Genomic DNA, 11,735 nt, shown 5'->3' on the forward strand with positions numbered 1-11,735 from the left:
CGGCTTTTCTTCCCAGGGCTGCTCCGCGCCCCGGGGGGCGGGAGCGCGGGGGAATCCCAGGTCGGCCTTTCACCGTACTCCCTACCTCTTGACCCTCGCTCCTTCTCCCGTTCTCCATATAACCCCTCGGCTCTGGGGTTTCCACTCTCCCTCTCTCGCTCTCTCTCTCCTTCTCCCTGCCGAGCCGCCTGGGAGGACGAGGGTCGAGGGGGAAAGGCGACGGTCGGGCTGGGGCACACTGCACGGTGAGAACCCCCTTCGCCTGCCTCCACACCTCTGTCGTCCTCCCCACTGACGTAGGGGCTCGGGAAAAGACTGGAAATCGCGAAGCTCGGCAGTGGCGAAGAGACGCCACCCACAGCCGCCGCTGTCGCCTCCGCTGGCCGTGTACGCATCTGTAAGAAAAGGGCCGCCCTCGGAGATAGTTGTGCTTCCCCGCACAGAGAGCGAATCGGACGACGGGCCCCCACGCCTTGGTGGGTGGGCACCATGCCGTTCGCACGTGTGGGTCGTCGGACCGCTGCCTTCGCTTGGGTCGGGTAAAACTTTCCACGGCTCGGCCACCTCCACGGACGGGAGGCGAGGCCGGCGTGCGCGCCCAAAGATAGGTGTCGAAAGCCCGGGGGTAGAGGAGGAAGGGGACCGCTCACCTTAAGCCGGCACGGGCTCCAAAGCCCGGGCCGAGCGAGCGGCGCCACCTCCCCACCCGGGAGCGCTGCACCAGATCGATCGGAGGAAGAGCAGGGGTGCGTGGAGGGACTTGCCCAAGTACGGAGGCTGCAAACCCCTGTCGTCGGGAGATACGTGCCCACGAGTCCTGGAAGCGCGACTCGGGTACAGGCGCCCTTGCACGGTGAGAACCCCCTTCGCCTGCCTCCACACCTCTGTCGTCCTCCCCACTGACATAGGGATCCAGGAAAAGACTGGAAAGCGCGAAGCTCGGCAGTGGCGCGGAGACGCCACCCACCACCGCTGCTGTCGCCACCGCCGCGGAGGCCGCTCGTTCGGACACGAGGGGCGGCGCGGGCCTCCGCTGGCTGTGTACGCACATCTGGAAGAAAAGGGCCGCCCTCGGAGATAGTTGTGCTTCCCCGCACAGGGAGCGATTAGGACGACGGGCCCCCACGCCTTGGTGGGTGGGCACCATGCCGATCGCACGTGCGGGTCGTCGGACCGCTGCCTTCGCTTGGGTCGGGTAAAACTCCCCACGGCTCGGCCACCTCCACGGACGGGAGGCGAGGCCGGCGTGCGCGCCCAAAGATAGGTGTCGAAAGCCCGGGGGTAGAGGAGGAAGGGGACCGCTCACCTTAAGCTGGCGCGGGCTCCAAAGCCCGGGCCGAGCGAGCGGCGCCACCTCCCCACCCGGGAGCGCTGCGCCAGATCTATCGGAGGAAGAGCAGGGGTGCGTGGAGGGACTTGCCCAAGTACGGAGGCTGCAAACCCCTGTCGTCGGGAGATACGTGCCCACGAGTCCTGGAAGCGCGACTTGGGTACAGGCGCCCTTGCAGAGGGGGTACTGGATGTGGAACAGCACTGGGGTCAAAGCCACAAAATCATCCGCCCTCATGGAGCCTCTCCTCAGCCTAAAAATCCAAATTTTAGCCTTGAGGCGCCCCCATGTGGAGAACCAGGGCCCGCGGGGGGGGTCTGGCCAGGCTCACTTCAACCCAGGAACACCTCTCTGACTTGGGATAGGCGACCGGCAAAAGTCCCCCCACGCAGCTGCGGAAGCCTGGGTTCAGCCAAGGTGCAGACCTCCAGCCGAACAGGGACTCATAGCCAAAACGCGTACCCGGGCCTACGGAGGTGAAAACCAGCTTAAATGAGTCGAAATGTGTCGGGGCTGAGAGGTACCTCTCTCTCATATATTCTGCCGGTGGTGTGCAAAACTGGGTCTTTGCATGGAGTGTCACCCTATACCCACTTTAGGGACGCATGCCAAAAAGTACCCGATCGCCTGGAACTGTCAGGCGGATTCGGCTCCCTGGAATTTCCTCATTCTGGTTCTTTTTCACTTTTTGTCTCTTTTTCGACATCTAGTGGGCAGGCTGCATTACTGCAACCGGGGACACCTCAAAACACTTGGAACTGGTGAGCGGATTCAATTTACCAACGTTTGGCGGGTCCTGGAAGTCAAAATTCTGACTTCTGAAAACGACTAAGTATGAAGGACTCATCGGGCGAATCGCTCTGGAACTGAAATCGGATGCGCTCACTCACATTTTCCCCTCTGTGGAAGTCTGACACAAGTTGAAAAATTTTCTAAGTCCACAAAATTTTTTTTTCAACTTTTTTTCAATTTTCCCCCCGTGGGATATATATTTTACCCACACATTTGGAGCCCTCCTGGGATGCCCTATAACATAGTATTCCCTCATTTAGAAAAATTTTCACAAAAAAGTGAAATTTTCAAAAAGTCAGAAATTTGCCAAAAAAATGACTAAGTATGAAGGACTCATCGGGTGAATCGCTCTGGAACTGAAATCGGTAGCGCTCACTGACATGTTCCCCTCTCTGGAAGTCTGACACATGTGTGAAAATTTTCTAAGTCCACAAAAATAATTTTTTCAACTTTTTTTCAATTTCCCCCCTGTGGGATATATATTTCACCCATACATTTGGAACACTCCTGGTGTACCCTCACACATATTTCCCCTCTCTATAGAGGAAGACTGGGGAGCCTCAGCCCAAAATTCTGGAACTGTTTCTGGACACCGCAGCACTATTAAGACCTCCACCGACTACCACAAGGCGAATATTAAGCCCTCCACCGACTTGCATGGGGGCGACTATTAAGCCCCCTTCCGAATACATCTACTCGCGGGCGGAGGCTTTTTGGCGTGGTGGGTTCGCGGCCCGGCAGCTCACAATGTGTCCCACATCGGTCATAGCTGTCGCTGCCAAGGAGGCTTGTGATTTGTTTTGCAAAATCTGAGTTTGAGAGCAGCCTATGAAACCAGCAGCCTTATGGCGTGGGGGGGTTGATCAGGCCCCTTTGGCATCCAGGGTTCCCTTAGGAGGGGAGGCAAACTCCTTGGGAGGGACAAAAGCTTGTTTCGAGGGATGGCTTTCAATAGATCGCAGCGAGGGGAGCTGAGAGGCCTGTGCGGGGACCTGTACGGGAAAAGCGGCTCGCTGTGGGGTGCATGGTCCCGAAGCGGCAGGCGTCTGGAAAACACCCCTTGCACGGGGAGGGCGAGGTGACTGGCCTCCGAAGGATGCCACAGCCGCCCCGTCTCACCAACCGCACCCAAGACGACACACAGGGTCGCTCAGGGAGATGGCATGTGGGGGAAGCCTATGCGGCACCACCGTCTGGCTTAGACCTGCCTCCGCCGTGGGGGGTCCTCAACCCACCGGCGGACAGGCATGAGGATTTGGAGAGGGGAACTGGCCGTCAGGTTCCGTCGCGGCTCTGGCACTAACCCAGCGACGCGGAGGTCGCGAGGGTTGTTATCGGCCTGGCCGTGTCGGCGTCACCCTCCAGCGTAGTCCCTCACACCCGTAACCTCAAAAGGATGCCCCCACGCGTGGGTGGGTGGGCACCCCGGCGTTCGCCCGTGCGGGTCATTGGACCGCTGACTTTGCTCGGGTAGGGTCAAACTCCCCACAGCTCAGCCACCTCCACGGATGGGAGGCGAGTCCGGCTTGCACGCCCAAAGACAGGGGTCAAAAGCCCGGGGGTAGAGGAGGAAGGGGACCGCTCACCTTAAGCCGGCGCGGGCTCCAAAGCCCAGGTCGAGCGAGCGGCGCCACCTCCCCACCCAGGAGCACTGTGCCAGATCGATCGGAGGAAGAGCAGGGGTGCATGTAGGGACTGGCCCACGTACGGAGGCTGCAAACCCCTGTCATCGAGAGATATGAGCCCACAAGTCCTGGAAGCGCAACTCGGGTACAGGCGCCCTTGCAGAGGGGGTACTGGATGTGGAACAGCACTGGGGTCGAAGCCACAAAAGCATCCGCCCTCATGGAGCCTCTCCTCAGCCTAAAAATCCAGATTTTAGCCTTGACGGCACCCCCATGTGGAGAACCAGGGCCCGCGGGGGGGGGGTCTGGCCAGGCTCACTTCAACCCAGGAACACCTCTCTGACTTTGGATAGGCAACCAGCAAAAGTCCCCCCACGCAGCTGCGGAAGCCTGGGTTCAGCCAAGGTGCAGACCTCCAGCCGAACAGGGACTCATAGCCAAAACGCGTAGCCGGGCCTACGGAGGTGAAAACCAGCTTAAATGAGTCGAAATGTGTCGGGCCTGAGAGGTACCTCTCTCTCATATATTCTGCCGGTGGTGTGCAAAACTGGGTCTTTGCATGGAGTGTCACCCTATACCCACTTTAGGGACGCATGCCAAAAAGTACCCGATCGCCTGGAACTGTCAGGCGGATTCGGCTCCCTGGAATTTCCTCATTCTGGTTCTTTTTCACTTTTTGTCTCTTTTTCGACATCTAGTGGGCAGGCTGCATTACTGCAACCGGGGACACCTCAAAACACTTGGAACTGGTGAGCGGATTCAATTTACCAACGTTTGGCGGGTCCTGGAAGTCAAAATTCTGACTTCTGAAAACGACTAAGTATGAAGGACTCATCGGGCGAATCGCTCTGGAACTGAAATCGGATGCGCTCACTCACATTTTCCCCTCTGTGGAAGTCTGACACAAGTTGAAAAATTTTCTAAGTCCACAAAATTTTTTTTTCAACTTTTTTTCAATTTTCCCCACGTGGGATATATATTTTACTCACACATTTGGAGCCCTCCTGGGATGCCCTATAACATAGTATTCCCTCATTTAGTGGAAATTTTCACAAAAAAGTGAAATTTTCAAAGAGTCAGAAATTTGCCAAAAAAACGACTAAGTATGAAGTACTCATCGGGAGTCGAAATGTGTCGGGGCTGAGAGGTACCTCTCTCTCATATATTCTTCCGGTGGTCTGCAAAACTGAGTATTTGCATGGAGTGTCACCCTATACCCTCTACAGGGACACTTGCAAAAAAGTGTCCCATCGCTTGGTAGTGTCACCTGGATTCGGCTCACAAGAATTTCCTCATTCTGGCTCTTTTTCACTTTTTGCCTCTTTGGCAACATCTAGTGGGCAACCGGGGACAGTTTTTCAACTTTTTTTCAATTTTACCCCCGTGGGATATATATTTCACCCACACATTTGGAACTCTTCTGGGGTACCCTCACATATATTATTCCCTCATTTACTGGATATTTTCCCAAAAAATTGAAATTTTCAAAAAGTCAGAAATTTGGCTGAAAACGACTAAGTGTGAAGGACTCATCGGGCAAATCGCTCTGGAACTGAAATCGGATGCGCTCACTGACATTTCCTACCTCTCTGGAAGTTTCCTGCACACAGATATTTCCCATAAGCTAACCTCGCAAACCAAATGTCTGAAAATTAGGTTCCTCTCATATAGCGCAATAGAACAAACGTATATGAGATAGGTTAGGTTTTTTCCGTCAACGCTGCTGATGCTTTTCAACCGTGCAGGTGGCTGCCTTATGGGTGCCTCAACCCCTGTGATGCCGTATAGAAGATACGGAGGAATATATCCAGGTTTGAATATTTCCAGCAGCACTACAGGTGATTTGCACCCGTGCGAGCGACTCATCACCTGTTACGCGAGAGCAGTGATTAGCCGCTAGAGCGGAAACTAATCAGCCGAGCGGCTGATGCAGCCTGGATGTGTGCGGCAGAAATTCAGATCACCTCCGCTGCAGATGCAAGGACTTTAAAGCTCAATTTGACTGCGGGAAACGTGTCGCTATGAAGCGGTAAGTAGAAGTTATTTGTCGCCCACATATAGGAGAATGTAACCGCCACACCAGGCTGCGGAGGACCCCATGTTGCACGGTTGTAAAACCGCAGTGAACGTTTGTGTTGCTTATTTCCCCACATCCACCAACGTACACCGCTGACTTGCCCCGTGTGCCACAGGGTGACGAGATATCTGTCCACACATCTGAGAAGGGTGTGCATGAGGTCCGAAAGCGTCTCGGAGATAAAAAAAAACTTGGCTATCGCCAAAGATCGACTTAGACTTGTCGCGGCTAAGGGCACAGCTATACTATTCAGCGAGCTCAAGCCTCTGCAATCCCTGGAAGATGTGGTAGCATTTGCCGAAAGCCGTGGGTATTTTATAGTAAACAAACCTACATTTCAGTTAGAAAACATACCGCTGACCTCTGTAGGACAGACCCAGGCGCCAACAGACTGTTTGCCCCCATGCTACGTGCCCCCTGTGGAGTCATATTCACATATGATGGACGCGCCTGTCCCTGAACAGTCTGCACACAATTTTGAGGGAGCCCCATGCCCCGAGTCGGACCCCATTGAGGCCATGGATGGCAGCACACAAAACATTCAGTCTAGGCAATGGAGAAACGAAAGCTCCCTGGCTAGAACGGCCGCCGGCTTGTATATGCGTCACTCAGTGAATAGCCCCATGTAGAAGAGCTTCCGCACATATTTGACAGTAACCCGTGGGGTCCCTAATTGTAACCAGGAGGTATCGAATGTTGCACGGTTTCTTTTCTTTATCAACCCAAGATTTATAACTCTGGAGTACTTAACCAAACCCACAAAAGTGAATGATTTTTTTAAAAAACTCAGCAGCCTCAAACTATCGAACCAGACCTCCCTCAAAATACTGAAGCACATTCGGCGATTCACCATCTATCAGCTGAGGGGCACACAACTGAGCATAGAGAATCCTCAGCTATACAGGGCGTGTGAGGTGTTTATGAACTTTACGGAGGACCTGCGTAAGACCTTGTACAGGGGAGTCTGCCAAGACTCAGTGAGCAAGAGGTACCCAATATTCTGAGAGATTTTTACCAAACATCGGCTGTTGGGTAAAAAAGTGCTATAACTGTATTTCACCCCACAGGTACGATACGCTGATGAAGCCCTCCAAGACACCGAATGACTGCCAGAAAATACTGGACGAAGCAAGACCTACATTTCTAGCGAGCATAGAGAATGTCCAGGACGGGGATCAGAAGAGGACCGAAGGGAAGTTATTCTGTACCTCCAGGCCCTTCTGATTCTAAGACACCTCCAAAGGCCAGGTGTTGTTCGCAATTTGACCGTAAGTAGTGTTAGTCTGCATGGGCAGCGGTCATTGCGGAACCGTCTCAATCATCTCCCTTCTTTTTACACCTTAGGTTTCAGAGTGGAACGGGAGGACCTATCACATGTACCGCGGTGTTCGAAAGACGATTGTCGGTGTAAAAACACACAAATGTGCATCCACTCAAGTAGCATCGTTCATGCTTTCAGAGGAAGAACATTCGGTAAGGTTTCTACAAGCCAGGGGACCCGGGCTACCCGACTCCACATGGGGTTGAAACCCCTCTGTTGTCCCCATGCAAAACTCGTTTGAGGTATACCCTCTGGCTCGAGATTAAGTTTTTTTTTCTTTTTCAGTGGTTCAAAGTCTATGCAGAACATATCAGACCTGTCATTGCTGCTGGCCGAGAAATCGCAAACTTTTTTCTGACGTGTACCGGGAAGGTCGTAATGAACCCATCCGCTGCTCTCCGGCGTTATCATGAAAGGTGGGGGAAGAATATCCAGTGTAAATTATCATATGCAGCTACAGGCACTGATTGTTTTTCCTCCACAGCTACAGCCTTCCACATGTCACCAGCCATTTTGTACGACGTGTATGTGAAACGTGGACTCTCTCACGATATTCCGATTCCGAAAAACACTTATTCGCACGATATCTGGCGCACACAAATGGTATGGCTGAGAAAGTTTACCGGGAGAAAGCACTTGTGGATATGTGTCGTGCCCATGAATTGGTAATAAATTCGGGGCAGGCTGTTGGAGACGACAGCCAGGCTGATGGAGCCGAAAGGCTGGCTGATGGAGACGACAGCCAGGTTGATGGAGACGACAGGCGGGCTGATGGATACGACAGCCAGGCTGATGGAGCCAACAGGCTGGCTGATGGAGACGACAGCCAGGTTGATGGAGACGACAGGCGGGCTGATGGATATGACAGCCAGGTTGATGGAGACGACAGGCTGGCTGATGGAGACGACAGCCAGGTTCATGGAGACGACAGGCGGACTGATGGAGACGACAGTCAGCCACCTGTATTGGCTTCCCCCAGTCATTCAGAGAACCAGCAAGCAGACAATATGGAAATCATGAGGCCGATAGCGAAGCCTATTGAGCGGCTAGGCTTAAACACCTTTCGGCTCATCCCAATTAGGTGCACCAAACCAGTGTAAAACTGAGAAAAATTACAACCAATAATAAAGTCATTCAAATGTTCGTCTGAACTTTTATTCCAACCGTAGAATACACGGCCTACCACGGTCCACGGGCTGGGGCCACTATTAGAAGGACTCGGGCCCCCGAGCGACGCCGAGGTGGTCCGGTCTCCCGTATGCCACATTTCCCGACGCCCGCCGGACGGACAGGGATTCAGCACTGGGCTCTTCCCTCTTCACTCGCCGTTACTGAGGGAATCCTGGTTAGTTTCTTTTCCTCCGCTTATTAATATGCTTAAATTCAGCGGGTCGCCACGTCTGATCTGAGGTCTTTAGTCTGGTCTGCGAGCGTGCCCTTCCACGCCGCCCCAGGCGGCTACCCCCCAACCCCTGGAAGCTCCGGAGGCAGCCCTGTGTCTCCACAGACAGCCTCACAGCATGCTCCGGGTCGGGGCGGAGGGTAACCGGGCGGGTGGGTCTAGCCTTGGGGGGACGTAAGGGAGAGAGAGAGAGGGCGTCGGGGTGCGAAGAGTCGGGCCTCCCTCTGAAAATCCCTTGCGACGGGAACCCAGCCGCGCCACGGAGGCGATCGACGGAGGGGCGACCCTCAGACAGGCATAGCCCCGGGAGAAACCCGGGGCCGCAAGGTGCGTTCGAAGTGTCGATGATCAATGTGTCCTGCAATTCACACTAATTCTCGCAGCTAGCTGCGTTCTTCATCGACGCGCGAGCCAAGTGATCCACCGTTAAGAGTCACGCTTCTGGGTCCGGGCGCTCTGGGGCGCCCAGTTTTTCAGTACGTCGGCCGGCAACAGAGGGGGTGCATAGGGGATTTTTCTTGGCCCTGTTGCCCCGGGTGCTTGGCCTCCGCCGTCCCTCCCTCCGGCGGGGAGGGGAACAACGGAGGGCTCGAGACTTCTCGACCTACCCCCCGGTCCCGCAACCCCGGGGAGAGGGGTATAGGGGCGCACGGGCGAACGGTACCCGGGACGGCCTTTCATGTGGGTTTTTTCCTGGGCGGGGGGAACACGGCAGGATCCCCCCGAGAGTCCAGGCGTCCGTCGGGACGACGGAGCAAGAGGGGCTCCCCACACCCTCCCGTCGTCGTCGTCCGCACGGCGATAACCCTCGCTGGACCGTCGCCACCCCTCCGCGTGCGGGTAGCTCAGGCAGAGCGGAAGTATCCCAGCCGCACAAGAGACCAATAGGAAGGCCCGTGTACCCACTCCCTCTTAGCTTTTTTAAGGGACGTGAGATCGGCCAACCTGGTCTCCTGCAAAAACAAAATGTCGGCATCAAGCTGGCCGAGAAAATGAGAGGCCGTGAACCTAGCCGCATCAGACTTTATGCTGGCAACATTAATGGTCGCCAGCGTCAACGGGGTGAGTGCCACCATCATGAGTGATCAGGTTGGACAGCGACCTTCTTCCCACCCCCCTTACCCTTTACATGTGCTCCATTTTCCTCCTCAGAGGACAATATAGCATGTTTCAGGCACACCGACACATCCATACCTGCTGTTCCAGACACAACTTTAACGGGCACAACTGTTTCAGGCGCACCCTTGCCTTTGTCAGGAGGCCCTGGGTCGACCCCCACCACCAGAGGCCCGATTTCCCCGACCCCCGATGTTGAGGGCCTGGTGCCCCCTTTAGCCCCTACATCCTTGTCCGCAACCCCAGCACCAGACCCCCCTCTTCCCCCCCATCTGAAGACAAGGGAGACTCGCTTAGGGCCTGGTACTGGTTGGAGAGCTCCACCGGAGGAAGGAAGGAAGAGCCTTCCTTTGGCATCTGGCCCCGGGTGGCCTTCTCCTTCAAGTTACCCTTCTTCCTCACCCTTTTCTTCTCCCTCTTCTTTTGCTGTTGCCACTCTTCATTCCCCCCCTCATCCACACCTTCACTGGATGAGGATAAGGGAGAGGTGGCCCCATCCTCCCTGACCATCCTCCTGACCTCTTCGTTTATCTCACTGTCCGGGACCTCAGCTGCATGCTCCCCCGAACTAGGGACCAGAGGCAGGGACATAATCCCCTGGTCCCTCTCCACCACTCTCCTCGGACGCTGTTCTTTCCCTCCCGCCTCAGGGGGAGTTCTGCTCCTCACCGGTCCCTTACTTCCTACGCCGCCGCTAGTCCCTTCACCGGCTGGTCTGGTCCTCGCCTCCTCCCTACCAGCACCTCCCGAATTCAGGCCAACATTGGCATAGGAGCGCGGACAGCGACTAAACGGGTGTCCCAAGACACCACACAGATTACACCGAATGTCCCTACAGGTTGCGGCCAGATGACCCACCCCTCCACACATCGCGCACTTCTCCACCTTGCACCCCGCGCTGAAGTGAGAGGGGCTGCCGCACCTGTGGCACAACTTCGGCTGCCCCTGGTAAAAGATCAGGATTCGGTCCCTTCCCAAGAATGTTGAAGTGGGAATGTGGGTAAAGGTCCAGGCCCCTGACCAGATGCCATGCTTGTCCAGATTCTTTTTGGGAATCTGGACCACCTCCCCATACCTGCTCATGATGTCCATCTCAGAAAGTGACTCGTTACTGGTGAGCACGGTCACTTTCTTCACTGAGTTTTGGCGAGAGATAGCCTGGACTATAAACCCTCGCCATTCAGGGCAAATCCAAGCCAGCTCATACTGAGACCAGAAGAGCTCTAGGCCCTCTGATCTCACAAAGCTGACGTCGAAAAAGGTGGCACCATAGGGATAAATCAGGGCATAGATGTCATCAGCCCTGAAGCCCATCCCCAGGAAAAGCTCCACCACCTTGTCCCTAGAGGGGCACGTTTCATTGCCTTCCCACCGGAGACGGACCACATTCCTACGGACGCCACCCTGCCCTGCTGTCGGCAGAGACCACGTAACGTTCTCTGCCCCTAACTCTCGGAAGGCGGACAGACCATGTCGGTCTATTCAGAACGATAAATCTACCTCCCTACCTCCACTGTAATGGACAACTCTCCCCAGTAGACGCCATTGCAATAACCCTGCCCAGCGTCCCCTGACAAGGCACCTCCACTACCCGCGGCAGCGGCCGCCGCAAAGGTGCGGACATGTGAACCGCCCTCTATCGAGTCCGCCAACGAACCGGGATTCCTTGGCCTCACACTTGGCCCCTCATTCACACTCACACTCTGCCTCACAGCCTCACCTACCACCCCTGGACCACTACCATCACCACCAGCCGTACCACTCACCACTTCCATACCTGCATCCTCACCTACATCCTCACCTCCTTCATGTACCCCATTCATCCCCACCTCATGCACCCCATCCATGCCAGCCAGAACAGGTGGGGTACTAACCGCTTTACCCAAGGTCCTGGCATCACTGGGGGGGGTTTCAGGACACTCACCACATCCGCAGCATTGTCCTTACTCCCCTTCTCCCCCTCTGCCACCTTGGACCCTCCAATATTCATGCGCTGGGTATCACAGGGGCCGGGATTTTGGGCGCCGGGTTTTACCAACCTCACAGGTGCAGACACCCCGGCCGGTTTACCC

At 55.4% G+C, this 11,735-nt stretch overlaps 1 non-coding gene across 1 annotated transcript; it reads right to left on the minus strand.

The window, feature by feature from the left end:
- Nucleotides 1–8,828: 8,828 nt before the first annotated feature.
- On the minus strand, nucleotides 8,829–8,982 carry LOC141164933 (5.8S ribosomal RNA). Its single transcript, XR_012250979.1, has one exon. It is a non-coding gene; the product is annotated as a 5.8S ribosomal RNA (ribosomal RNA).
- Nucleotides 8,983–11,735: the final 2,753 nt, after the last annotated feature.

This window comes from Phyllobates terribilis, unplaced genomic scaffold (assembly GCF_046119375.1).
Source record: "Phyllobates terribilis strain yellow unplaced genomic scaffold, ASM4611937v1 Scaffold_10__3_contigs__length_209671492, whole genome shotgun sequence".
Classification (NCBI taxonomy): Eukaryota; Metazoa; Chordata; class Amphibia; order Anura; family Dendrobatidae; genus Phyllobates; species Phyllobates terribilis.